Source organism: Callorhinus ursinus, unplaced genomic scaffold, assembly GCF_003265705.2.
Source record: "Callorhinus ursinus isolate GAN/ISIS: 27379988/994484 unplaced genomic scaffold, GSC_fseal_2.0 scaffold223, whole genome shotgun sequence".
Taxonomy (NCBI): Eukaryota; Metazoa; Chordata; class Mammalia; order Carnivora; family Otariidae; genus Callorhinus; species Callorhinus ursinus.
In genome coordinates this window covers 1-24,613 of record NW_027397282.1, presented here as the reverse complement: position 1 = coordinate 24,613, position 24,613 = coordinate 1, and the positions used below count along the sequence as shown (strand labels likewise).

At 45.0% G+C, this 24,613-nt stretch overlaps 1 pseudogene; it reads left to right on the top strand.

Annotated features, from left to right (window-relative positions):
• LOC141371995 (acrosin-like) overlaps positions 1-24,606 on the top strand; it is a 32,637-nt pseudogene extending 8,031 nt beyond the window's left edge.
• The last annotated feature ends 7 nt before the right edge of the window (positions 24,607-24,613 follow it).

Genomic DNA, 24,613 nt, shown 5'->3' with positions numbered 1-24,613 from the left:
CAAGAAATGTAGCTTATTTTCCAAATACATAGGAAACAAGCACAGAGGGTTACACATAATAATGAGGTGGAGGAATATGTCCCAAAAGAACAAGGGCAAAACTGCATCAAATTGCTAAATGAAAAGAAATAATCAATATGACTGTTATAAATTCAAAGTAATGGCTGTAAGATATTCATGGAATTTGAGAAAAGACTGTAGGCTCTCAGTGAGACAAAGACAGAACATATTGAAAAGAGACCCAGACTTAGATAAAGAACTCAGTAACTGAAATAAAATACAGTAGAGGGAAGCAATAGCATATAAGATGCGGCAGAAGAATGGATCAGGGAGCTAAAGGAGGATTAATGGAAAACAACAAAGATGAACAGCAAAAAAGAAAGAAAATAAGAATAATAAAGTATGTGACCAGGTGAGGGGAACTCAGCATATCATCAAGATTAATAACATTCACTTTATAAAGAATCCTGAAGGAGAGAGACAAAGAGGGGCAGAAAATTTATTTGAAGAAATAATAGCTGAAAGTTTCATTAATTTGGGGAAGGAAAGAGGTATCCAGATCCAGGAGGCACAAAGAACCCCTCCCCCCAAAAAATCAACACAAGGAGGTGCAAACAAAGACACCTCATGGCAAAAAGTAGTGATAAAGTGAGAATTATTTTTAAAAACACTAGAAAAGAAAAGTTACATATAAGGGAAATGACATAAAAATATCAATAAAATTTTTAGAAACTTTGCAGGCCAGAGAGGTGTGGCATGTTACATTAAAAGTGCTGAAAGATACAAGAAAACTTAAAACAATATATTTATGCACACAATATAGGAGCACTGAAATACATAAAGTGACTCTTAAGAGCCATAAAGGAAGGTAATCACAGTAATACAATAGAGGACTTCAAGACCTCACTCACATCAATGGATAGATTATCTAGCCAGAAAATCCACAAGGAAACAATGACTTTGAATAACACAATGTACCAGATGGACCTACCGCATATATTCAGAACATTTCATTTAAAAAATATTGGAATACACAATCTTTTCCAGTACATGACGCATTCTCCAAAATGGATCCTATGTTAGGCCACAAAAAATCTCAAATTCAAAAAGATTGAAATTGTATCATGCATTTTTCTCACCACAGTAGTATGAAACTAGGAAGTAATTGCAAGAAAAAAAGATGGAAAGAGCACAAATACATGGAGACTAAATAACATTCTACCAAATATTGAATAGATGAAATAAGAACTAAAAAAGGAAATCAAAAAATATATGGAGAAAAATGAAAATAAACTACAAAGATCCAAAATCTTTGGAAGGCAGCAAAACTATTCTAAGAGGAGACATTAGAACTATACAGGAATACATCACAGAGCAAGACAAATATCAAATAAAAAACATAACATTACACTAAAAGGAACTAGGAAAACAAAAACAAAAACCAAGCCAGTAGAAAGAAAAAAAATAAAGATTAATCAAAAACAAATGAAATTTAAACTAAAAAACAAACAAAACCCACGAAGAACAAATTAATGAATCCAGGAGCTGTTTGTGTTTGTTTTGTTTTTTTAAATTTTTTATTGTTATGTTAATCACCATACATTATATCATTAGTTTTTAATGCAGTGTTCCATGATTCACTGTTTGTGCATAATACCGAGTGCTTCACGCAGAACGTGCCCTCTTTAATAGCCATCAAGAGGCTACCCATCCCCCAACACCCCTCCCCTCCAGAACCCTCAGATTGTTTTTCGGAGTACACCCTCTCTCATGCTTGCTCTCCCCCTCCGATTTCCCTCCTTTCATTCTTCCCCTCCTGCTATCTTCTTTTTATTTTTTCTTAATTTATATTGCATTATTTGTTTCAGAAGTACAGATCTGTGATTCAACAGTCTTGCACAATTCACAGCGCTCACCATAGCACATACCCTATCCAATGTCTATCACCCAGCCACCCCATCCCTCCCACGCCACCCCCACTCCAGCAACCCTCAGTTTGTTTCCTGAGATTAAGAATTCCTCATATCAGTGAGGTCATATGATACATGTCTTTCTCTGATTGACTTACTTCACTTAGCATAACACCCTCCAGTTCCATCCACGTCGTTGCAAAAGGCAAGATCGCATTCCTTTTGATGGCTGCATAATATTCCATTGTGTATATATACCACTGCTTCTTTATCCATTCACCTGTCGTTGGACATCTTGGCTCTCTCCACAGTTTGGCTATTGTGGACATTGCTGCTATAAACATCGGGGTGCACGTACCTCTTCGGATCCCTACATTTCTATCTTTGGGGTAAATACCGAGGAGTGCAATTGCTGGATCTCCCTTGGGTGGGCAGATGGGCGGGCCCTGGTCCTGCTGGGCTTCACGCTGAGGATGCAGAGGGAGGACAGAGGGACCCTGGACCCCAGCCCAGCCTCAGTCTGGGAAGGTCCGTGGCGGGGGGTGGGTGATGGGAACACGTGGTGAGTCCTGACTTCTGCATCCAGGTCTCAAAGATGCTGGATGCCTTTGCAGAAGGAGAAAGGCCTCCCTCGTTGGGCAGAGGGGAGGCCTCAGGTCCTGCTGGGCTTTAAGGTGAGGATGCAGAGGGAGGATTGAGGGACCCTGGACCCCAGCACAGCGTCAGTCAGGGAAGGTCCATTGGGGGGAGGGGGGCTGATTGGAACACGTGGTGAGTCTGGACTTCTGAGTCCGTGTCTCAGGGAGACTGAGGTGAGGGCCTGATGAAAGGAGCAGATGCTCAGGTGGGCAGAGGGGAGGGCCCTGGCCACCCAGTGCTGGGGGGGTGGCGTGCAGAGGCCAGGGTTAAACCCTGAGGGAGGACAGAGGGGAGCCCCGCAGAAGCCCACTCATGATGTCATTCTAGGGAGGCCCCCCTGGGCGAGATGGGGACACGTGGCCAGTGCGGCGGACTTCTGCATCTGGGTCTCCCGAGAACCTGGGGTCCTTGGTAGATCGAAGGAGCAGGGCCTCCCTCAGGTGGGCAGAGGGGCAGGCCCAGGTCCTCTTGGGCTTTACGCTGAAGTTGCAGAGGGAGGACTGAGAGACCCTGGACCCCAGCCCAGAGTCAGTGCCTAGAGGCCTGAGTGGAGGACGGGGACACCCCGATTGTGTTCGTGCATGTGCTTGTGTGTCCCCCACTTGCCCATCTGGGTGTCCTAGACACGGGATGCCCCTGTGCCTGGGAGCCGATCTGCAGGCAGTATGGATAGGCAGAGGCATAGGCACACAGGGAGTCCTGGTGGAGATCAGAAGAAGGCCCGAGAGACCTGGATGCCCCATCTCAGCCTTGGGAAGCCCTGGGCTTCGTGGCCGCACGTGTTGGCCACAGACTTAACCCGGTGGGCTCAGGGCAGGGAGGGCCTTTGTGTTGGCAGACCAGCTTGGGGACGGCAGACGGAGGGGCCTAGGACCTGCCAGGGCTCGAAGCGAGGAACCCCAAGGGACTCCCCAGGGAGCCAGCAGGACCGCGGCCCTGATTCAGCCACGGGAGACTCCTGGGATGGAAGAGCCCACACAGTGCGTGGCCACTTTGGCCTCAGGGTCTCCGAGAAGCCCTGGCCGTTTAGGATGGAGCACTGCCTCGAGTATGCAAGTGGGGGGCGGTGGCCCACCTGTTGCTGGGTGGAAATGCAAGGAACGGAAGGAGGACTGCGGGATTGGGGACAGTGAACAGATTCGGTCCTGGGAGGTCCCGGGGCCAGATGGTCACCTAGGGCGTGCCCTGACTTCCCAGCCACGTCTCCTAGAGCCTGGGGTCTGGGTGGAAGGAGCAGGCTTCAGGGCCACCCAGGCTGAGCCCGGTCCTGCCAGGATGGAAGGGGAGGACCAGAGGGAGGACTGACTGGGCCGCAGTACGGACAGGCCATGGAGGAGGCCCCTGTGGAGGAGGAGCCCATGCCTCCTGTCCGGGGGTCCACATCTGGCTATTAGAGCCTGAGGGCCTGTGCTGAGAAGGAGCGGGCCTGGGGTGGGGCGGGCCTGTGTGTGTGTGAGGGTGGAGTGCGGGGTCGGTGGGGGGGCGGGGCACAGGTCCGGTTGGGAGTCAGGGTGAGGACCCTGGGGGAGGACTGTCCGTACCCCCCTTCCCCCCATCTCAGCAAAGAAGCCAGGGCACCGGAGTCTGGCCGGGCCCGATCCAGGGAGGATCGGTCAGCGGGGGCCCAACTGGCACGCATGCTCACTTGTCTCATGGGTCAGAAGGCGGGAGTCCTCGGGGAGCCGAGGTCTTGGCCTGAGGGGCACATGGCTTCTGTCTCACGTTGGGGACCTGGAAGAAGGGCAGGCCCTGGCAGGAAGAAAGAAGATTAGCGTCCTGGGGGCCTGAGGGCATCCTCACCCCAGGACAGAATGGCCGTCCCTAATACCAGCCCTTTGGGATCTTACCGGGGGCTGAGGTGGGGGATGGAGCCGTGGCCATGGGGAAGGACGTGCTGGCTCCTCACCCTCTTCTCGGAGCTCTCAGGGAGGTGAGAGAGAGCTGTTCTGGAAGAAACAGTTTGTTTGAATTGCCTGATCAGTACTTTGGGGGGTTCAAGGATATTCTCTTCATCCTGTCTTATTGCGGTGGTCTGAAAAGTCACCATACTCCAGCAGTTCTGTGTGATGTGTGTTCCCCAGTGCAAGAGGAGAGGCTCGCTTTGGCTAAACAGAGCAAGAGGTTGCCAGTCAGGAAGCAAGCACCTGGGGACTGCAGCCCAGAGAAGGCTGGATCAGGGCTGGGAATGGTCCTGGGGGTATGCCTGAAGGGAGAACCCTTCATGAGATCCCTGGCCCTGTGTTCAGTGGTGAGTGGTCTGCCTCCCCTAGGGAGTGCCAGAGTGGATGTGAGAGGACCCCACACCTGCCCCAGGCTGATGCAGAGAGAGGGAGAGACTGGCCATTGGGCTTGCAGGTGAGCTACCAGGCTATGCTCCCTTTGTGACCCCATTGTGACAGTTTGGAAGAGGGTAAAGTTCATCCCCAAGCTGGCATTTGCAAAAGTGAGTAGGGAGGGGAACTTGTGTCTAATTTAACATTAGTCAGCACGCCAGCTCGGGGCTCACCTTTTCTATGTGGCCTGGGCTCCCTCAGCAGGTCCTGGGAGGACGATATCTAGGGTGAGGGCACTAGGGGGAGGGGCCACCTTGACTTGAGTTTTGAGCAAGCCCAACAGCAGTGCCAGCCATCTCAGTCAGCCGACCCTTCTTCCACCAACATAAACAAAAGTTCTCAAATGATGTCCATTTACACAGAACACACTTTTCCTAAAATCTTCCCCTCCCAACTAGACTTCTGGCCCTTACAAAGGCCTCATTCATGCACAGAAATAAGTTCAGCACACATGTTTTTAGCTGTCATGTGCCCTCATCTCTGGCTTCTGGTAAGAATGACAGGAAGATGTGACATTCCCCACAGGTGAACTGGAACCTCACGGCTGTGTCGGCCAGACTTCTGTTTGCTTCTTCTAGTTTGGGCACATAACTGGGGCTTCTTGTACTAGCCACGCTCTTGTAGACCCAACACCTGCTCATACACCAGAATGAAGACGGTCCAGAGTCACATGACATAAGACCCCAAATAGGCAAGATGGATAATCAAGAACATTCACCATGCCAAAGTCCAGAAAAATGTGATCTTGACCATGCCACACAATCCAAAGATCGCTAAGATCAATGATGACCTAGATGTCGGGATTTCCAATGGGTTTGAAAGGAACCATTATAAAAATGTTTCCACAAGCTATTGCAGTTGTGATGGAATCAAATGAAAGTAAGTCTCAGGACAGAAAGATATAAAAAAGAATGTAATTAACGATTAGAACTGAAAAAATATAACTAAATTTTTTGCAACGCAGTAAATTGACAAGGTAGGACAATGTAGATAACAGAGGAGTCAGTACCTTGAAGGTAGAACAACAGAAAGTATCTCATATGAACAATGGAGAGAAGAAAAAATCTACAAAAACAAAAATCTATTCATGTCACAAGAATCCCAGAATGAGAAAAAAAGAAAAGTAGGGATTAAAGCGTATTTGAAAGAAATGTAAAGGAAAAAAAGAAGAATATTTTGAGAAAACATGGCTGATCATCTCCCAAAGTTGACAAAAGACATGAGCCTAAAATTTAAGAAAATGGACAAAACCCAAACAGAGGGAACCCAAGACAGTCATCAAGACACATGGTATAGACAAAATTCGGTCCCCCATCCCATTCACATGTTTCAGTTCTAACCCCTATGATACTGGACCTGGCACCTTGGGATGAACATAGGTTGAGTTAGGTCACAAGGTTAGGACTCTCATGATGGGGTTAGCATGCTTATGAGAAGAGACACAGAGAGCTTGCACTCTCCATGCACACCTACAAAGAAAGGTTATGTGAGCACAAAGCCAGAAGGTGGTTATCAACAAACCTCCAGGAGGATGGGCTTCCTCAGAACCTGACCACATTGGTGCCTTATGTTGGACTTCTACCCAGCAGAATTGTGAGAAAATACATTATGGATGTTTAGCCATTTTCTAAACTTAGCATTTGGTACATTTTTACACAAGACAAGAAAGGAGGATTCATAAGGTATAACACTGGACTTTATCAAGATTAAAACCTTCTGTTGTTGTAAAGATCTTGTTAGGAGGATGAAAAGAAAAGCTATAGACTAGGTGAATATATTTTCAAACCACTTATCTGACAAAGAACTTCTATCTATAATATATGAAAAATTAAAACACAACCGGGGGAGAGAAAAAAAAACAAACTATCCAAATAGCAAATGGGCAAAAGTCACGAACAGACATTTCAGCAAAGAAAACATGCAGATGGCAAATAAGCACAAGAAAAACTACACATTAGTTGCCATGAGGGAAATGTAAAGGAAAACCTGATTGAGTAATCACTACTACCTACCTGTTAGGAACGCTCGTTAATATAAAACAGAGTAAAAACATCAAATGTTGGAAAGAGCCAGATCTCCTACATTGCTGGTGGGAATGTAAATGGAACAGTCACTCTGGTAAGACAGTTTGACTGGTTATGCAAAAGCAAAACATAAATGCGACAACCCAGGAATCACTGTCCTGGACCTTTATCCTCGAGAATGAAAATTTAAGATCTCACAAAACAATATGCCAAATATTCACTGTGGGATTATTTGTAGTCTCTAAATCCCGGAAACAAAAATATCCCTCAAAAGGGGAGCAGATGAACAAACTGTGGCATTTCCAAACTAGGGAGCCCAACTCAGTGATAAAAAGTCATAAAGTTATGATAACACAAAACGTGAATGGATTCCAGGTGTATTATCCCGAATAAACCAAACAACATCACCGGTCACAGCTGTAGGACTTCCCTCATGTAACAAAATGCCAGTATATCCAAAATGTAAAACACAGGGGTGAATGCCATCGGCAGGGTTGGGTAGCATGAAGGAGATCTTTGTGCTGACAGAGTAGTTCCATACCTGGATTGTGCTGTTGAATATATAAATGTCCATGACAAAGTGACAGACCTAGACATGTCCATCACACCACACTGTCAGTTTCCTGGTGCGAATAGTGTTCTGCAGTGATGTAGGATGTTACCTTGGGGCAAAATCAGCCAAGAGTGCCTCTGCGATGGGACATTGCCGTACTATCTGAATCTCTAAATGGACCTAAATCCCTCCCTACCTATAGGATCGCTCTACCTGTCAACACACCTCAGCATAGTTCCCTAAAGCTATCAGTCCCACCCTGGCTCCTGGAAGCTCCAAGCTTCCCCAGGACCCTAATGTGTGGGTGTCAAGCAGCAGTGTAGGAGGCAGGAGGAACCTGGTGCTGGTCTGTGACTGGGCAGGGGGTGGGCTGTGATGTGCTGTACCTAATGGGCAGAGAAGGCCAGGTGTGGGACAGCACAGAGGCAGGACACAGACTGCTCTCCTGAATCTGCTGTTCTGAGTTTGGGAAGGAACTGACGGGGCAAGGACCTGGCTCACAGCCTGCCCTCCCTCCTCTGGACAGCTTCCGTCCCCTGGCCTTAGAGATCCCCTCCTCAACTCTGCTGTCTCCTGCATCCTGCTCACACAGCCACCGCCCCCAAAGTTGCCAGCATTTTACAGGGGGAGGAATGGTGGCTCAAGGAGTGAATTGCTCTGCTACACACCCCCAAAGTGGGGTCCCAGCACCCCCAAGATCCTGCTGTGTCCAGAAACATGTGTCTGGTAAGTGGGGTCTGAGCAGGTGGCCACTAGAGATTAGCAGCTCTGGGATCACACTGTGATCCACTTCCCCATCAAACCCAAGTGACCTGGACTGCACCAGCCTCCCTACTGGCTCCTGAAAGCAGCAGCCCTCCTATAAGTTCAGACACCATCAATCTTAGAGATACTAACCTCTCTCATCCCAAGTCCCCCTCATTTTGACCTTCCCTAAGAGACAGCTTTTTCATGACTCTAATCAGGTTATGCCCTGGTACTATGAGCAGAGTGCCTTGAGCTCCCCCAAGGAACCATGGCTCTAGGCTCTCTTCCACCTCCACTACAGCCACAGTCAGAACCCAGCTCATTGATATCCACAAGGCACTTGAGCTCCCACATCCTACCTTGATGTAAGGGGACAATCTCTAGGGAGAAGACAAACCTGGAACCTTACTCTCCTCCTTCCTTCTGTCCAATGCATGGCAGAATCTCAGCTCTGCATATTAGAGGTAGACACCTTCCTCCATATCCACCGACACCCGAGTATTCCATATGCACCTGTTCCTACCTGTCTCCTTCTCTTCGTTACTCTGTCCATCCACCCCTCCACATGGAGCAGCAAGTAGTAATCTGTGTCTCTCCCAACTTTTGCAGTGCTTCTGTGGCTCAGAGCAGAGAGCCCACACTCCAGGCTCCTTACTCCAGTCTATACCTACCTCGCCCACAGGAGGAAATCATCCAGAGGCAGGGAATGGTCCCCTTCTTCTGGCCTCCCTCCAGCCTGGTTCCCTCATCTTGTCACATTTACTCTTCAGAGGTCTGCATCACACAGGGACATGCAGTCAGGAAATAGTAGTTCTGGTGACCAGAGTTTGGAAACTTTATGCCAGGGTCCAAACACAAATTTGCCACAGCATGTGTGATGGGGCTAGGGACAAAAATCATTTTTGCAGAAATACCTACGTATGGACATTACAGCTTATTTTTTCCTTTCTTCAGAATGTGGATGACCTCAGCAGCTGACCTTGATTTCCAGAAAACAGGATGTCTAAAATTGTTGATGGGGAGAGGAAGGATGTGTTCAGGGTCAGCTCTGCATAATTCACTGACACTCTCTCAGAGCTGTGGAGGCCACTGCCCACCAACTGGAGAATGTGATGACTTACAAGGCACATTAGTGAGAGTAACCCAGGCTATACATCACAGTCACCCAGGGGTTGTTTCCTGTACTTATTCTGAAATAATGTTTTTAAGTTATTTAGGCCTCTGAAAAATATTAAAACTCTCACTCCTGGAGATGACCAAACTTTTCCAAGCTCCGCATTTATGGCATCTTGGATGGGAGTGTGCAGGGACATCACCACTTGGATCTCGTTGCCTGGGAGGCAAAAGCTTCCAGCAAGTCCTTGATGTACCCAAAAAATCTCTCTACCTCATAGACCTGAGCCTGCTTCTCACCCCACGACTTGATTTGTTTTTCTATGGACTCCACCACTCCTTCCAGGATGGAGCACCTCTCCTTCATCTGGAGGACCTTTGCCAATGAGTTCTCTGTATTCAGGGCCTGGGGTCTCTTCTAGAATTCCCTCCAGTCCCCATCTCGTCTCCTGATATGAGTTCTGTTTCAACCCCCCACCTCATCTCCTGCTATGAGTTCTATTTCAAACTCTCCAATCTTTTGGTTTGACTCCGCTTTTTGGCTTGGTATCCTTTCCTCTTGAGGGGAATTCCCAAAAAGACAAGGGCTAAGCAGTTGACAAGCCACAGTGACCTTAAACTGAAGTCTATCCCGGGGCACTGGTGACTCACTTGTCCTGGGGTCGCCTTAGTTAAAGGGCTTCCAGTCAGTTTAGTGTTCTAGGGACTTCTTAGCCCAGTGCAGAGCTGAGATGGAGGAGTCATGACCAGAGGGCTCCCAGCCAACCTGTGTTCTGGGGACCCAATTGTCCTATGCTTTATGGAGTGGAGGGTTTTGGGTCAGAGGTCTCCTGCTCAGCCTGATGTCTGAGAGACTCGGCCCAGTGTCAAGCTGAATCAGAAGGCTTGGCAACCCAGATCTTCCAGTTGGCCCGGTGTTCTAGCGACTCGGTTGCCAGCTGTCTCCTCAGTTGAAGGGCCCCCACTTGGAGGGAGTCCAGTCATCCTGTTGTCCAAGTGAGTCCTTTGCCCACTGCCAACGTGAGTTGGAGTGTCTGGTTTCCTGTTTGGCCCAGTGTTGTGAGGACTCAATTGCCCTCTGGTTTGTTGGGCTGAAGAGCTCCCAGAGAGAGGACTCCCACTCAGCCCAGTGTCCAGGGCACTCCTTTGCCGAGTGTGCAACTAGCTTGGTGGTGTCATAGTCTCAGGGCATCTATTGGACCTGGTGTTTTGGGGAATTCGTTGCCATTTTCTCAACAGCAGTAGAAGACTCCCCTTCTTTGTCCTAGGATCCAGGTGGCTCCTTTCTCTGGCGCTGAGTTGGGTAGGGGGGCTTTTGGACTTAAGGGTGCTGCTGGGTCCACTGTCCAGATAATATATTTTTCCACCTCCAGGTCTGGTTGGAGGGGTTTTGGTCAGAGGGCTCCGCAAAATCCTGTGTTTGAGAACCTGATTGCCTTATGCTTTTCTGGGTTGGATAGCTTTTATTCTGAGGGCTTCTTTGCAGTCTAGAGTCCAGGTGATTCATTTCCCATGCCAAACTGTGTTGGAGAGCTCCTAGCCTAAGTGCTCCTGGTGTTCTGGAGACCTGATCACCCTGTGCTTGGCAGGGATGTTGTCCTCATGATCTCAGGGTGCTTGTGTTCAGCCTGGTGTCCAAGCGATTCTTGTGCCCAGTGCTTGGCCATGTTGGACGGCTCCTCTTCAGAGGACTCTCCCTCAGCCTGGTGTCAAGGGTCCTCTTTTGGGCAGTGCAGAGCTCGGTTGGAGGTTTCATATTCTCGAGACTCCCAGGAGGTCTGATTTTCTGAGGATTCAGTTGCGCTGTTCTTTGTTGCATTGGTGGGCATGCACTTGGCCCAGGGTCTTGGTGATTCCTTTGCCTTGTACAAAGCTGAGATGGAGGGCCCATGGTCCTAAGGCTCCTGGTAACCCTTCTGTGCAGATGACTTGATTGCCTTGTGCCAAGCTTGGTCAGAGGGGGTTTGGTCAAAAGCCTCCGACAAGTCTGGTATTCTGGGGACTTGACTGCCCTATGTCTCTCCCACAAGTAGACAACAAAAAGAAATAAAAGGCATCCAAAAGAGGAAGAAGTAAAATTTTCACTGTTTGCAGATGACATGGTACTCTATACAGAAAAACCTGATGACCCCAGCAAATGACTACTAGAACTGATCAAGGAATTCAGGAAAGTCTCAGGGTACAATATCAAGGTGCAGAAATCTGTTGCATTTGTATACACTACAAATGATGCAGGAGAAAGAAAAAATAAGAAAACAATGCTATTTGCAATTGCACTCAAAATAATAATATACCTAAGAATAAACCTAATCAAAGAAGTGAAAGACGTGTACTCTGAGATTTGATGAGCACCCACATCCACCCTCTATTAGCTGTTGCCCTTTGGCTTTGTAGTTCAGCCTCTCTGAGCTTCGATCTGCTCATTAACAGGAATAATGCATGGCCCACCTACCTCAGAGCACCATATGGGTTCACGTTATAGACGCATGTGTAGATGCTTCCTGAAAGGTAACCCAGCTCATCATTCAGTTTTAAGGCTCCTACACTGAAGGCTTCTTCTGTCCTGAGAGCTGGTATACCTTTCCAGGTGTTTCTGGGCACCTCAGTTCACACCTGGGCCCAAGTTCTCAGCTTTCAGATACCCTCTGGCCTTGCAAAATTTTCCCCAACATTTAGAAAATCAGATTGTGCAAAAGCTACTTTGTGGTAAATTTCTTTCACATGACCTTAAAACATCTTAAGTTTCTAAGACCTGAGACAGGGATTAAATCTAATACCTACAGCAGTTTGGGACACGAATTAAGTTTAAATTCTGAAGTAGAGTTGTTCAGGTCAGCAGGTATGTGCACTTCCTCCAAAGAAACATCACCTGTGTGCGGCTCCCAGACCCAGCGACCCCCAACGCTGGTAAGCATCACCCTCAGAAAGCTCCCCTGTTCATCCTGCCTACACCCCGCCACAGCCACACACCCCCAGCCCCTTTCCTGTTTGGCTTTGCCATAGGAGGGCCTCCATGGAAGAGTCTGAGCTAACATCCTCTTGTGCCTGATCTTTGTTGACTGCCTGTCTCCCCAGGCAGCGCCGGCTTTGCCTTATTCCCCTGTTCTCCCATGCATCATAATGCATGGCATAAAGTAGGCGCTCAACAATTATTTGTCACATGGTGGTCACCCTCCCCTCTCATAAAGCACATTTTTATTCCCCTGCCCAGCCCAGCCTTCTGTGGGCCACACAGATGCAGTACCTGCCCTGTGGGATGCCTGTCTATGGCTTCCCACCTGACCCAAGCTAAGAGCACTGCCTGTGACTTTCAAGAATAAAACAACATCCTCAGAAGGGAGCAGCTGGATTACAGCTGAGTCTGGGAAACCTTGTTGGTCTCAGTGTGAAATAGTCCAAGCAGGTCCAAGACCGCTCTAGAGAAAGATTTGATAAGACCTTGTGTGAAGTATTGAATTTGCTCTGTGTATGTGTTTTGGGGTGGGGACAATGATGCACAGAGCAGAAGAGAAGAAATGCCTGAATTCTAAATGAATGGGAAGGACAATCAGAAGAAGGGTGACCCATCCCTTTACTGTCAAGTAGAGGAATCGTGGTTTGGTAGACAGCTTTGACCCAGGCCATGCACGGCTGCAGGCCATAAGGTGCGTTCGCCTGCAGAGTGAAGAGTCTCTTCGGCTCTGTCCCTTGCTAGGATGAGACACAGGGCAGGGTGGCACCGTGTGGTTGGGGATGCATGCTGTGTACCCAGAGTTCTAACCCTGGTTTCCCCACTGAGTGAGTGGGCAGACAAGCCCGTCAAGCTTACCATCTTTAGAATGGGGGTGATCATAGCATTATAATGGGCTTAAACAGTGTCTGGTAGGGGCACATGGGTGGCTCCGTTGGTTAAGCGTCTGCCTTTGGCCCAGGTCATAATCCCAGGATTCTGGGATCGAGTCCCACATCGGGCTCCCTGCTCAGCAGGGAGTCTGCTTCGCCCTCTGCCTCTGCCCCTCCCCCAACCCCGCTCATGCACTTGTGCACTCTCTCTCTCAAGTAAATATAGTCTTAAAAACTAAAACATCTGGTATATAGTAAGTGCTCAATAAATGTTAGGTATTATTCTATGATTCTGTGACAAAGAGAGGGATTTTCCTATAAGTAAGAGATAGAAAGGATTGAGTTTTAATTTTTTTGAAATCATTTAAGGAAAAATATTCAATGAAGTTATCTTCAGGGTACTTTGGCACTCAAAAGATATCACCAGGAAGAAGAATTACAATTATAATTCTGTACTATTTTAACAGTATAACTGTGTATTTTTTTTTGAAGAAATGTTTTGTGGAAGTGCCAAGTCAATAGGCCATGAACTCAACTTGATTTCAAGGGTCCCCTAGCTTTCCTTATGGGTTCCTCGGAAAAACTACAGAAAACGTCATTGGGGTTCAGTCCCCTAGGGCACCACGCTGGGTAATAGAGTGAGCATTTATTTCTCAAACTGGTATTCGTGTGTCCAGAGATTGCGATCTCCTGAGACCCTGGCCCTGAGGGTCTTGTTGGCCAGCGATGTGGGCAGAATACAACCTCTCCCCAAAGCACAATGTTTAAGTAAGCGTTGGTGGGTGGGGCGACGGGAACGAACAAGGGAAACAGATACTAGCAGAGTTTCTCAAAAGCTCTGGAACTTTTTTTTAAGAGTTATTCTTTTGAGAGAGAGAGAGTGTAAGACCTCAAGCAGAGGGAGGGACAGAGAGAGAGAATCTCCAGCAGACCCTCCCTGGGGCACGGAGCTTCACGCGGGGCTTGGCTCCATCCCACAGCCCCAAGAACGTGACCTAAGCCGAAACCAAGAGTTGGAAGCTCAGCCAACTGAGCCACCCAGGATCCCCTGGAACTAATTTCTTAAAATAATATTTTGAGGCGAAATTCACATACAATAAACCGTTTCAGAGCAAACAATTCAGTGGCATTTAGTACAATTCCCAGTGTTGTGCAACCACCAGCTCTGCGTAGTTCCAGAGCCTCTCTGTGTCCCACAGTAAAATCCCACACCCATGTAACAGCTTCTCCCCATTCCACCCCCTCTCAGCCCCTGGAACCGCCAGTCTGCTGTCTTTATGGATTTGTGTGCTCTGAATATTCCACGTAAGGGAACCACACGGTGTGTGACTGTTTTATTGTGCTGAAATACATACAACACACAGTATACGTTCAAACCATCCATCCTTACAGCCCCTTCCATCCTGTGACTCTGAAACTCTTTCACTATTACACAGTGACTCCGACTCTCCCCCCAACCCCTGACCTCCAACACTTTACGTCCTGTCCTCATGGGTGTGACTACACCAAGGGCCTCATATAGTTAGAATCACGCAGTATTTGTCGTTTTGGGATTGGTTTATTTAACTTACCATAAAGTCCTCAAGATTTTATCCATGTTGTAGTATGTGTCAGAAATTTCTTCCTTTTTAAGGCCAAATATTATTCCATTGCATGGATATACCACTATTTGTGTATCCATTTTTCTGTTGATGGACATTTGTACTGTTTCCATCTTTTGGCTTTTGCAAATAGTGCTGCTATGAGCATGTGTTTACAAGTTTTTGTGTGTGCAATATTTTCATTTCTTTGATTATATACCTAAGAGTAGAATTTCAGGTTCATATGGTAATTCTATGTTTAACTGTTTAATGAGCCACCAAACTGTTTTCCACAGTAGCTGAAGCACTTTACATTCCCACCGGTAATGTATGAGGGTTCCAATTTTTCCACACCCTTACCAACAGTTGTCATTTTCTTTTTTTTTTAATTATTATAGTCATTCTAATGAGTATGAAGTGATATTTCATTGTAGTTTTGGTGTGCATTTCCCTAATGACTACTGATGTTGAGAATCTTTTTGCATATTTGTTGAAAAAGAAAGTCTATTCAAGTTCTTTGCCCATTTTTAAATTGGGCTGTTTATATTTTTGTTGTTGTGTCCTAAGAGTTCTTTATATATTCTGGATATTAGACTCCTCAGATATATGATTTGCAAATATTTTGTTCCTTTTGCTTTCTTGATAGTGTCCTTTGATGCACAAAATTTTTATTTTTAATGAAGTTAAATTTATATATTTTTGTTGTTCATGCTTTTGGTATCATATCTAAGAAATTGTTGCCATCTGCAAGATCGTGAATGTTTACCTTTATATTTTCTTCTATGAGTTTTATTATTTTTGTACTTAAACTCATATCATTGATTCATTGTAGTTAATTTTTGTGTATGATGTGAGAGAGGGAGCCAACTTTCTTCTTTTGTATGGGGATATCCACTTTTCCCAGCACCATTTGTTGAAAAAATCATTTTTTCCTTATTGAATAGTCTTGGAACCCAGGTTGAAAGCGAATTGGCTGTAGTTTTATAGGTTTATTTCCGGATCTTCAATCCTTTTCTGTTGGTCTGTATGTCTGTCTTTATGCTAGAATCACACGGTTTTAATTACTGTAGTTTTGTAGTGGGTTTTGAAATCAGGAAGTGTGAGTCCTCCAACTTTGTTCTTCTTCTTTAAATTTTTTTATTGTTATGTTAGTCACTACACATTACATCATTAGTATTTTTTACTTTAAATTTTTTGTTATGATAATCAACATACATCATTAGTTGGATGTACTGTTCCAGGATTCATTGTTTGTGCATAACCCCCAGTGCTCCACACAGAACGTGCCCTCTTTAATACCCATCACCAGGCTAACCCATCCCCCCACCCCCTCCCCTCTAGAACCCTCAGTTTGTTTTTCAGAGTCCATCATCTCTCATGGTTCATCCCCCCCCGATTTCCTCCCCTTCATTCTTCCCCTCCTGATATCTTCTTTTTTTTTCCTTAACATATATTGCATTATTTGTTTCAGAGTTACAGATCTGTTGATTGCTTTGGGAATTATGGACATTTTCACAGTATTAATTATTCCAGGCCATGAGCATAGTATGTATTTCCATTTGCTTGTGTCATCTTTAGTTAGTTAGTTTGTTTGTTTGTTTGTTTGTTTTTAATCAAGGTCTGTTAGTTTTCAGAGTACAAGTCTTTCATTTCTTTGGTTAAATTTATCCCTAAAGTATTTTATTATTTTTGGTACATTCGTAAATGGGATTTTTTTTCTAAATTTCTCTTGCTGCCACTTTGTTATGGGTGTTCATATTCTTCAACTACTTCTTGCTTCAGTTATGGAAGGTTGGGTGTTTTGAGTATTTTGTCTATTTCATATAAGTTGTCCCATTTATTGGTGTAAAGTTGGGTATGATATCGCTAGAAGGCTTTCCAGGGCTAAAAGGATCTATAGTGATGCCTCCCTTTTTATTCCTGATATTGGTAAAGTGCATTTTCTTTGCTGTATTCTTTTCTTTTAAGATTTTATTTATTTATTTGACAGAGAGCGAGAGAGCACAAGCAGGGGGAGCAGCAGAGGGAGAGGGAGATGCAGCCTCCCCACAGAGCAGGGAACCTGGGGATCCCAGGACCATGGGATCATGACCTGAGCCCAAGGCAGACGCTTAACCGACTGAACCACCCAGGCACCCCACTTTGTTTTATTCTTGTTCATGTCTTGTAAGGGTTTAATATTTAAAAATTACTTCAAAGAACCAACTTTTGACTTTGTTAATACTTTCTTTTTTTTCTGTTTTCAGTTTCATTGATTTCTGCTTTTCCGTTCTTCTACTCTGGGTTAAATTTATAACTTTTTGCAACAGAAGCTTAAATCACTGATTATAAACCTTTCTGAGAAGTTTTGAAATACATGCATTGAGAACAATAAATTTTCCTCGTGACTGCTCTATTTGCATCCTGCATTTCCTGCATATTGTTTTGATTCATTCACTTCGGATATTGTTCAATTCCCTTTATTTAGAATTGTTATTTAGAATTGTGCTTAATCTCCAAATATTTGAGGACTTTCTATTAGTCTTTTGTCATTAATTTCAGATTTCATTTATTTGGGGAGAGATGGTATACTTGAAATTTATTCAGACGTGTTATACTCTTTTCTTAAAGTTCTGAATATACTTTAAAAGAGTGTGCATTCAGCGGTTGGATGTTTCCATAAATATCAGTCAGCCTGAGTGGATTAAATAGTGTTTATATTCTTACTCATCATTTTTGTCTTCTTGCTGTGTTAATTATGGAGAGAAATTTGTTGAAATCTACAACTGTGATTGTCTATTTCTCCTTTTAGTTTTGTTAATTTTTGCTTAATAAATTTTGAAATTGTGTTAGATATACATGTTTAGTATTAAGTCTTTTTGTCAAACTGACTCTCTTATTATTATCTATTGTCTGTCTTAATCCCTGGTAACACTCCCTGTCTTAGAGTTTATTTTCGGCACAATATGTCTTTTTTCCAGTCCCTTTGCTTTTGATGTTTCAGTGTCTCTTATAAACAAGACATAGCTGTGTCTTGGTGGTTTTTTCTTTAATCCAGGCTGACAGTCTGCCTTTAAATTAGAGGATTTAGTCTATTTACATTTAGTATAATTACTAATATGTTTGAGTCTAACTCCACCATCTTGATATTTATTTTCTTTTTTTTAAAGATTTTATTTATTTATTTATTAGAGAGAGAAAATGAGAGATAGAAAGCACGAGAGGGAAGAGGTTCAGAGGGAGAAGCAGACTCCCTGCTGAGCAGGAAGCCCAATGTGGACCTCAATCCTGGGACTCCAGGATCATCACTTGAGCCGAAGGCAGTTGCTTAACCAACTGAGCCACCCAGGCGCACTTGATATTCATTTTCTGTCGATACCATTTGATCTTTGTTCCTTTGCTTTTCTTTTCCTGCTTCCTTTTTTTTTTTTCTTTGCTACAAGGTAAATCTCTTTGTATTCGTGGGTATTTTACAGTGGTGCCATCCACTGTGGTAGCCACTAGCCACATGTACTTAAGTTGAAAATTCAGTCCCTCATTATATCAGCCACAATCTGGATGCCCAGTAGCCACACATGCTTGTTTCCACATTGGAAAGGAGAGATTACTGCAGAAAGTTCCAGATTGAGGTCAGGATTTATTTTGAGTCATAATTACCCAGGGTCCAATGTGAAAAGGGCAACGTACTACTCAGAAGACATATGTTCATGTTTTGTGTTTACTACTGATGGGCTTTGTGTCCGTAGGCCTACGAGCTCCTGCTCTTAGCCTCAGTTTTCTTTTCTAAAACACACAGATAGTAATTCCTACTCTTCCACTTCACGGAGTGCTTGTCAGAAAGAACACTACAAAATGGTTGACAGTTTTCAGGAAAACATTAAAACTCAGTTCACTGTGTTTCTGTGTTTTGTTTGGTCTTTTAGGTTGCTGACAGAGCTGGAGTCCCCTTCTTGGTGGCCCTTTAGCTCCAAGCTTTGGAAGATGCCAGCAGAAACAAAGCCTAAGGGGGACACCTCAATGGCTAGTCCCAAAGCTCTTGGAAAAGAAGGGGTAGTGGTCCGAATTCATGCTGTTATCGCCCAGGGAACAGCATCTCATGTAAAAGCAGTAAGTCTTACCATCCTTGTGTCTGGGTTGGAAATCCTTGACTCGAGTTCTTTGCTCATGCACATATTTGAAAGAGAAGATATGGACGACATTACGGTTCACACAACTTATGAATTTAGAATCCAGAAACAGCCTCACAGAAGTAGGGCCAACTGATTTTTAACAAAGGTGCAAAAGCAATTCAATGGAGGAATGATAGCCTTTTCAACAAATGATGCCAATGGAATATCTTTAAGTAAAAGAATAACCCTTTACTCTACACCCTCACAGCTTAAACAAAAGTTAGTTCAAAACTGATCACAGACATAAGTATAAAATGTAAAAATGTAAAACTTTTAGAAGAAAACAGAGAAAAGATACCTTGGAGCCAGGGCTTGGCGAAGACCAGAGTCCATGATTTTGGTAACACCAAAAGCATGATCCATAAAAGAAACAAGTGGCAAACTGGATGTCGTGGAAAGTAAAACCTTCTGCTTTATGAGAAAGCCTGTTATGACAGTGGGAAGACAACTCTAGATGGGAAGAATATGTCTGCAAATAACACATCGAACAAAGACCAGTTCCTGGGAATGTAAAGAATTACCAAAACTCTACAGTTAAGAAAAAACTCATTTAGAAAATGCACAAAAGACACGAAGAGACATTTAACCAAAGAGCAATGTACACATGGCAAATAAGCCCAGGAGAAGGTGTTCCACGCCACCAAGCACCAGGGAAATAGAAACTGAGACCACAATGAGCTATGATTACACGCCTGTCACAACGGCTAGGATAAAAAATAGCAACAACTGTAAACGTTGGCAGGGGTGTAGGAAAACCATGTCTTTCATACATTGCTGGTGGGAAAACAGACATTCTGGGAAAAAATCTGAGTCTCTTAACAAATGAAACATATATTCACTGTATGATTAAGCCATGAAATGAAAACTCATGTCCATACAAAAATCTACACACGTATTCGCAGCGGTTTCATTGTAATAGCCAAGACCCAGAATCAACCGAACTGTCACTTAACAGGTGACTGGAACAGTCTAGAAAACCATACTGTGGCCGTCTACACCATGGACTACTACTCAGCAACAAAAGGGAACAAAGTATTGATAGTGCAACAACCTGGATGGGTCTTAAGGGTATTACTCTGTGGAGATTTGTATAATTCCATTTATACAATGTTGCCAAGATGACATGATTATAGAGATGCCGAACAGATTGGTGGTTACAGGGGTCAGTGGTGGTGGGAAGTGAGGTGGGGTGGGTGTGACTAGAAGCAGGTAGCATGACCAAAGTTTTGTATCTTGATTCCAACGATGGTTACAGAAACCTGCACATGTGATAAAATGACACAGAATTATATATGCACTAAGCCAATGCCAATGTCCTGATTTTGATGTTCTACAGTTACCTAAGATATTATCACTGGGGCAGCTTGTGAAGGGTGCACAAGCCCTCTGTACTCTCTTTGCAACATCCTGTGAATATCTATTATTTCAAAATGAAAAGTTACGGAAAAAAAAGCAAACAAAAACCACACAGACAGGGAGAAGATATATGCAATGCTGACAACTGACAAGAATTAATATACAGAAAATATAAATGGCTCTGAGAAGAGAACACACAAACAACCTGTGTACTAAGAATATGAACAGATGAATGGATAACAAATATATAAAAAGATGCTCAATGTATTAATGTAACGATTTAATCATTTTATTACAAATTAAAACAGAATGAAGTAGCATTCACAGCCCTATAGACTGGCAAAATTCAGAAAGTCACATGACATCAAACGTTGGGGAATTTATGGAGCAACAGAAACTCTTATACCATCCTGGCAGGAGTGCACACATAACATAACCATTTTGGAGAGCAATATGGATATCTTAAAGTTTGAGCTAACCCTAAAACTAGGCAATTTCCCCGCAGGCCTAAGTGTGTACCCAAGATGGTAGGCACAAAAATATTCACTGTGGTATCGTGTTTAATATCATAAATGATAACATCATAAATGTTCTTCAGAAGAATAGACAAGTCATTTTAGTATAAACTAGTTAAATTTACTGAGTGCTTACCACGTGCCAGACACTATGCTACGTGCCATGACATAACACTGAACTAAACAGATGAAGATCCCTATCTTCATGGAACTTACATTGTAGCAGATGAAGACAGACACTAAATAAGCCCTTAAAATATATTCAGCCACACGTGTGGTCATGGCATTTAGGACAAAGGCATCACTATGATTCAATGGGGTCGAGAACTGTTTCATCAATTAATGGTGTCCAAGCAACTGAATATGCTTGGGAAAAAAATGAAACTTGAGACCGTTAACCAAATGGTGGATTAGGAAGTTCTAGGATGTCAACCCCCAACTGATATAGCCAGTAAACCAGAAAAATTGATCAGAATCAACTCTTTCCACACTCTGGAACCTGACTGGACACACAGCAAGCAGGAGAGCACTACATGAAAGCAGAGAGCTGGTCGCAGGTGGAAGAGTGACACAGGCCAAGCAGCTGCCACCACCCATCCCTCGGGCCTGCTGCGCTGACCGTGTGACCTGGGCTCGAGGAACCAGGCTAGGGCCAGGGGTGGCGGTAGAAAGACTGCCCTCAAAAAGTCTGGGTTGCATATTTTGCACATTTAGGTCTCAGCTCTCTCAGGCTTCAGGGTTCCCTTGCTGGCATCTGTCAGAGATTTCAAGAGCTAGGAACACCTTTGCTTTTCCTTCCTTTTTTGGAGCCAGAAACTTAAGGAAATCTTTGTCAGGTCACTGTGGTCTGACCACAGATAACAGAACAGAAACATCAGCAACCACACACAACAAGGGATACGCACTTTGCAAAAATAGTTTGGAAAAGTTACAAACAGATGACTCTAGACCCAAACAAGCACAAACCAGCAATCCCTGAGGAGTGGGAGAACCTGATTTCTAAAGTTACCACATTAAGATACTCAGAATGCCTAATTCTCATTAAAGAAAAAAAAGCAAAAGCAAACCAAGAAATGAGAAGATATGGCCCATTCTCATGAAACAAAGAATTGGACAGAAACAATCCCAGAAGAAATACAGACATTGGAATTATCTTAAATGTGCTCAAAGAGCTAAAGGAATTTATGGACAAATAATTAAAGGAAATCAGGAAATGATATATGAACAAAATGAGAATATTAATAAAAAGACGGAAATTATGAAAAGGAACCCACAAAACTTCTGGAGCTGAAAAGCACATTAAAAAAAAAAAACTCACTAGAGGGTTCCAACAACATACTAGAGCAGGCAGAAGACAGGATCAACAAACTTGAGATAAGGCAATTGAAATTACCCAGTTGGAGAGGGGGGAAAAAAAGGGAATGAAAATGAACAGGACCGGGGCACCTGGGTGGCTCAGTCATTAAGCATCTGCCTTTGGCTCAGGTCATGATCCCAGGGTCCTGGGATTGAGCCCCGCATCGGACTCCCTCCTCCGTGGGAAGCCTGTTTCTCCCTCTCCCAGTCACCCTGCTTGTGTTCCCTCCTTGGCTGTGTCTCTGTCAACTAAATAAATAAAATCTTAAAATAAAAGAAAAACTTAAAAAAGAAAAAAAGAAAATGAACAGGGCCTAAGGAACGTGTGGGACAACATAAAGCATACCGACATATGCATCGTAAAGAAAAGAGAGAGATTTGAAAAAATATGCCTAAAAACTTCCCAAACCTGCGGTATCTGGATGGCTCAGTCGATTGGGCATCCAACTCTTGATTTCAGCTCAGGTCATGATCTCAGTGTTATGAGATCCAGCCCCCACATCAGGCTCTGTGCTCAGCACGGAGTCTGCTGTCCCTCTCCCCGTGCACACACACACACACACACACATGTTTGCACAGGTTCTCTCTCTCAAATAAATCTTTAAAAACAACAAAATAAAAAAAACACAAAAAAAACTTCCCAAACTTGATGCAAGACGTGACTACACACACCTAGCAAGTTTAATAAACTCCAAGCAGGATAAACACAGAGGTCAACACTGAGACAGATTATAGGCAAACTGGTGAAACTTAAAGATAAAATCCTTGATAAGACAAACAGCCACTTTCTCATCAGACACCCCTAAAGTCAGAAGGCAGTGGGATGACATATTTAAAAAGCTGTCAACCAGGATTTCTACATCCAGCAAATGATCCTTCAAGAATGAAGTTAAGACTCCTCCCTCTCTATAACTTCAAAACGAATGGGAGGCACGCGGGGAGGGACTCATCTGCCCAGCTCCAGCACATTCAGTCCAGAACTGAGCTGAGGGGTTTAACGGGGGATAAAAAGCAATGAGGGGGACTTAGAGCCGTACTGTGGGGAAATGAAATGTGTGTCCTGGATTTGAGTGTAGAGAGGAAAACCTTCCTCTGAATCCAAGCCACACCACATCCCTACCATCATGTTTGGGCAAGTGGTGCTCCAAGCTCTTGATTGGAGGCAAGGTGAGTCAGCGCTTAACACAGGGGGTCACTGTGGGGTGTAAATGAGCTGACACATCCTGGCTGTAGCTGTGAATAATCATCTGGCTTCAACACACATTCCTGCAGCCACATCTGCTCATCCTCCATGCACTGCCCCTGCTCTTCACCTGCATATGCCTCCACAACCCCACATCCTTCACAAGTGTCTGAGGAGAGGCCAGGGGCACTGACTTTCATGGATTTTAGGTTGAAGTAGAAAAATTTCAGGATGATGGGGGTTCCGCGGAGGGAGGAGGCAGGGCTTTCCCAAAACGTGTCTTCTGTGATCGTTGACCACCGAGCCGCCTGGCTGTAGCCTACAGGATCGCACCTATACTGCAGGAGGCCCGTGTGAACCTCATCGACCTCGACTTATATAACTCCACCCAGTGGTACAACGGGTGCATTCCTTCAATGTATGTGCAGGGTACCCCGAAGGCAAGCTCGACACCTACCAGGTAACGTCGTTTCGGGCGCCCCTTTCCCTGTCAACACCTCTTTTGTGAATCCCTGAACTCCACTCCCTCCAGGGCCCTGCTTCAGTGACCCTTTCCCTGGTCCCGTCTTGTAGCAGTGAGGATGGGAGGTGACACCTGGGGCCCCTACAAAGAACCAGTCACCACACAGAGCTTTATCCCACCGTGACACAGAGATCATACCACCCGAACACCACCCTGGAAGAGAAGGCTTACCTCTCCTCACCAGAATACAAAACCTTCCAATCCACTTGTACACACATGCCCATGCATGCATAAAGCCTCATATGTGGACACATGGGTCACTGATCTTCCCTCCTCGCTGCAAGGAGACCCGTGACAATCCATCCCCTTCTCACATCCACCTGAAGCTGTTGATACCAACCCAAAGTTTACCACCACCACTTGTGTTCATGGCAGCAAGAAGCCATGGGACTGAAGAAACTGTCCTTCCAGAGCCTATGACCCTTCTGGGCAGGGGAAAAGTGGCTCAGAGAGTGACTTCTGTGTCCTTCTGGGCAGGAGGACAGCGGCGGGCCTCTCATGTGCAGAGACAACGTGGCAAACACCTATGTGGTCGTGGGAGTCACAAGCTGGGGGTAGGCTGTGCCCGAACTAAGCGCCCCTGATTCTACACGGCCACCTGGCCCTATCTGAACTGGACTGCTTCCAAGATCAGTTCTAATGCCTTGCACATGGCTCAACTGCCACCCCTCCCCATCCGACTTCTCAAGCAATCCCGGCTAGACAACCCTCTGCTCGCCCTTCTGTTCGCCCTCCTTGGTACTTCCAATGCCCTCCTCGACCTCCTCCCAGCACCCCTGCATCTCGACCTCGACCCAAACCCAGGCCCCAA